Source organism: Nothoprocta perdicaria, unplaced genomic scaffold (genome assembly GCF_003342845.1).
Source record: "Nothoprocta perdicaria isolate Ctin4 unplaced genomic scaffold, notPer1 scaffold_187, whole genome shotgun sequence".
In the NCBI taxonomy this organism is placed as follows: Eukaryota; Metazoa; Chordata; class Aves; order Tinamiformes; family Tinamidae; genus Nothoprocta; species Nothoprocta perdicaria.
Window position 1 is genome coordinate 809008 of NW_020455060.1, and position 4506 is coordinate 813513.

The 4506-nt window shown below is 65.2% G+C and overlaps 1 protein-coding gene across 1 annotated transcript in view; it reads right to left on the reverse strand.

Annotated features, from left to right (window-relative positions):
* AATK (apoptosis associated tyrosine kinase) overlaps positions 1–4481 on the reverse strand; it is a 15346-nt gene extending 10865 nt beyond the window's left edge. Inside the window, exon 1 of the mRNA XM_026036851.1 lies at positions 4419–4481. The gene's annotated coding sequence lies outside the window, so the exon portion shown is untranslated. The remainder of the gene's footprint in view (positions 1–4418) is intronic.
* Between the last annotated feature and the right edge of the window lie 25 nt (positions 4482–4506).

A 4506-nucleotide genomic window follows, 5' to 3' on the forward strand; every position in this document is an offset into this window, starting at 1 on the left:
CGGCTCCCAGCGCGGCACCTCACCCCTGCTCCTCCTCCTCCTCCTTTTCCTCCTCCTCCTATCATCATCATCAACATCCTCCTCATCATCATCATCATCCTCACGGGGCCGGGGCCGCATCAGTGCCCGTCCCACCACAGCAGCACCTGTCCCGCCACAGCAGCACCTGTCCCGCCTGCACCGTCCCACTACCTTAACAATCCCGGCAGGATGAAGGGCCCGGGTCCGTGGGCAGCTCCCAGGGATGCGGCTTTGCAGCGCCGCGCGGCCACGTGCAGCCAGGCGCTGCCACCGAGCGCGCGGAGCGGAGGCAGCGCCGCCCGCGCGGGGACCCCGGCCCTCGCCCCCCGCAGCAGCCCCTGCTCTCTGCCTTGCAAACCATTCTGTTCATCTATTCTCCTTAGGTGGCTTGTAGTGCCCGTCTACTTAAGCAAACTGCTTTAGAAGGATGGAGTCTCACCTCCTTATCCTGCTTTTATCATCCTGGGATGAATTAGCAGTAAAAAAAAAAAATTAAGTGCAAAATAGAGAAAGATCACTTGTCATTTCTGAGCATAATGACCCGAGAAGCAGGAATGTGTGAGCGCAGGCTGAGGCGCCCGGCTGTGGGGCGGGCAGCGCGCGCGTCACTTCGATTAGAGCCGGGGAATCAGGTGCCCAGAGCTCAGCCTCGCCGTGGCCCTGGTGCCCCGGGGCTGCCGCCAACCTCACCGTCTTCTTCCACAAAACGAACAATAAAAAAGCGCAAGGCGAGATGAAACCTGCCCGCATCAGTCACCTCCTCTCGCTGGCTGCTCCTGGCCAGGCTGGGGCCGGTCCCGCAGACCCTCGGCACCGGTGGAGGCTGCAGCCGCTCGGTCCCGGCCCCGGTGCACGGAGAGGAGCCTTTACGTAATGCAGGAGGGAGGCAGCATGGAGCGGGGCGGCCTATTTTTATCAGGATCCATCCATGACAAAATGGGAATCTGCAGCTCTGCCTGCGAGCAGAGGAGAGGAGCCGGCTCCCGCAGGACAGCCGGGACAGATCCGCTCCGGGGGTACCGGTGGCTCTGTGCTGTGGCTGGCACCCACGGTGCCTATAGCCCAGCTGCCTGCTGCAATCACCGTTTGGGGCCTTTTCACCCCATTCCCGGGGTGCTGCAGGTGCTGTCAGATACTCCCCACGCCAGACACTGCTCTCCAGTGGGAGCTGGTTCCGCGAGGGTGCCGGAGGCACCAGATGAGGCCACGGAGAGGAAGGGATGTGGGTGGCAGCAGCGCAATTTTAACAGGCAGCATGAGAGCGACGGAGCCCAAATGCTGATGTTGGCGCTGTGCATCCCTCTGCATCCCACCACATCCCAGGGTGCCATTCCCAGGCACGCACCGAGCTCCCTGTGGAACCTCAGAGGCCTCGGAGGCTCTGGAAAAGGCCGAGCCAGGAGCGCAGGGGTTTCGCACCACCCGCACGTCCCTCCCGTGGCCCGGCCGGAGCTGGGCAGCAGGAGTGGGCGGACGAGGCCGGCCCTGCACCCCCACATGGGGCCCTTCCCCTCGTGCCACGAGGACAAACAGGCTGCGTGGAGGTGGAGGTCGTCGGGAGGAGCCAGCAGCGCCCGGGAGCAGGACCTGGGGCTTTAGCGCCTGCCTGGCCCGGCCGCTCTCCGGGAATTCCCGAAGCGGCTCTTCCCGCTGCTCCGGCTCCTGCAGCGGCAGCGCTACCCAGAGCATTGCTGGCTTTGCGCGCAGGGGCTGCTGCGACACCCTTGGGACAGCAATTTCTCTAATGTCTCATTCCCTGAGCTCCAGAGCCACTCCGCGGAGGGGGAACTTTTCCAGCCCACAGAATTAGCCAGGATGAGGAGGGAGCGTGTACGGGGCCGGCCAGTGCCCGGCGTGTCTCACCCTGCGCTGCCGCTCCCGAGAGATCAGAGTCCTTTCAACCCCGGAGTATTAATTTCCCCTAATTGGCTTTGACAGGGATCCGTATCGCTGTCCAAAACGCAGCCAGCCGTGCGCAGGGCGGGAGCACGAGCGGGGAGGAGGAGGAGGAGGAGGAGGAACCGGCACCCGTGGGCACACGCAGCCGGCGGCCGATGAGGTGTCACCCCACGGAGCGGGACAGGGCTCCTGGTGCTGCCACGTGGCCCCGTCCCTGCAGCAGCCGCTTTGTCGCACGTCCCCTGGCCCCAATCTGCCCTCTGCTTCCGAGGCGCCTTCCCCACTCGGGGACTCAGGCTCTCTGCTCCGCACCGGCAGCAGGGCAGCCCATGCGCTTGCCCAGGAGCTCTGTTCATGTGCCTGTGTCCAAGAGCACCCTGCACACGGACCAGTCCAAGACAGTCCGTGCACTTGGCCAGGAGCTCCATGCACATGTCTGGGAGCTCCATAATCAGGAGCTCCATGTCCAGGAGCTCCATGCACATGCTCAGGAGCTCCATGCTCAGGAGCTCCATGTCCAGGAGCTCCATGCACATGCTCAGGAGCTCCATGATCAGGAGCTCCATGTCCAGGAGCTCCATGCTCTTGTCCAGGAGCTCCATGCACATGCTCAGGAGCTCCATGCACAAGTCAGTGGTGGGCAGCGCCATGTCCATATGCAGGAGCACAACATGCATGCACCAGCACAGGACCCCACAAGGTGCTGCGAGCCCTGTCCCGCCACAGCAATGGTGCTGCAAGGCTTGGAGCAGCTGCGGGGGGACGGCGGCCTGTGCCCGCTGGACCCATAAATACGAGTCCCTCATTCAGGCTGCCATCAGCACCAGCTCCATGAGCTCGGCCAGGCACAGAGAAGGATCTCATCTCCAAAGACCCGGGAGCCAGGTAGGAGAATGGCAGCAAATTAGGCAGCAAAATGGGGACAAAACCCCTGGAACGGGGCTGTTGTGGCATCCCTGCACCATGCACACGGTGGCCTCATTCCCTCAGCACTGCACGCTGCCTGGGCCATGGCAGCATGGAAAATCCTGCCGGGAACATCACCGCTCTTGTCAAAGGAGCCCAAAGCCTCCGAGGCGCCGCCAGCCGCATGCCGCCCATCCTCCTCCTTGCCCCGTGCCTCATCCTCCCGCACAGAGACCAGCGGACATCGGGAAAATGGGACAGGTGCCGGAGGCTGAGCAGGACGCCCCGCCGCATGCACGAGCCCAGCAAGGCCGTGAAACCAAGAAGACTTTTCTGCCTCCGCTTTAATTCCTTCCCTGACAGTAATGGCAGGTGTCAGCCGCAGCAGCGGGCAGAGTCCCGCATTCAGCCGCACGGCCAGACACAGCAGCATCAAACCTTCTCGCTTAAGGAATTTTTTTAACCAGAAGTGTCCTGAAAATCCTCGGTTTGACAGGATTAGCATGGCAAATTGGGTCCTCCATGAAAACGGAGGCAAAAACCAGATCGAGGTCCAAGGACGGTAAATACGTGTTTGCCCCCAGCGCTACAGCATTTCGATGCAATGAGGAGTCTCCGTCCTCGCCCGCGCCAGCTGCAGCAGGCAGGGCTGGGGGCGGCAGCCGGGGCTCAGCCCCTGCATCGCCCCCAGCCCGCGGCTCTGGGGCACGGGGGTCCTGCAGGGGTTGCAAAGGAGGGGGCTGCAGCGGGGAACGCTGCTTTGGAGCGATGCTGAAGCACCGCAGTGACACCCCCAGCTCCCACCGAGCGCAGCCGGTGAAGGAAACGCTGCGTTTCTTTCGCATTCAATTACCGATAAGGGAGTTGCTATCAAAGGCTGGGGGTGCAAGAGGGGCCCTTTGGGCTGCGGGCGCTGCCAGACCTGCGCTCGGCTCCTCTATTTGGGTAAACAAAGGGATGGTGCCGGCTGGCCGCGAGCCCTGCAAGACGCTGGCCCTTGGGTCCCTTTGCAGCACAGGGGTGCCCGTCCCGGGAGGCCGGTGCCGCCGAGGGCTGCGCCTCTGTGCGGGCAGCCCCGCACACCCGAGCGGCAGCAGCCGCGTCCCCCATCACCCCGCAGCCGAGCAGCGCATGCAGCGGAGAGGGGGAGGCTGCAGCTGCAAGGGCCCCAGGGCGCACAAAAGCGCGCGAGCCCCGCGCTGCCAGCTCCTGCAGCCGCAGCGCAGCCCAGGCCAGAAAGCTGCTCCTTACATAACAGCGAGCGCCCGCCGCGCCGCTCTGCCGCCGCTGCCTCCCCGCAGCGGGACGGGCGCCTCGGCCCCCGCACCCTCCCCGCGGCCCCCATCCCGCCGGGCGAGCATGAGGATGAGGATGATGCCGGGTTTTCAGCGTCCCAAGCGCCCGCGGGACCCCGCGCGCTCCGGCCCCGGAGCGAAAACGGCGCCTCCAGCGGCCCGAGCCTCCCGGGGGCAGCGCGGGAGGGAACCGGGAGGGAGCCGAGAGGGAAGCGGGAGGGAGCCGCGGGCAGCGGGGGAAGGAGCGGCGAGGGAAGCGCGCGGGAGGCAGCGGGACGCGGCGGCGCCGGCACTCACCGGGGTCGAAGTGGGAGCTGAAGGCGAGGCCGGGGCTGAGCAGCGCGGCGCACACGGCGGCGGCGGCGGCGGCGGGGCGGCCCATGGC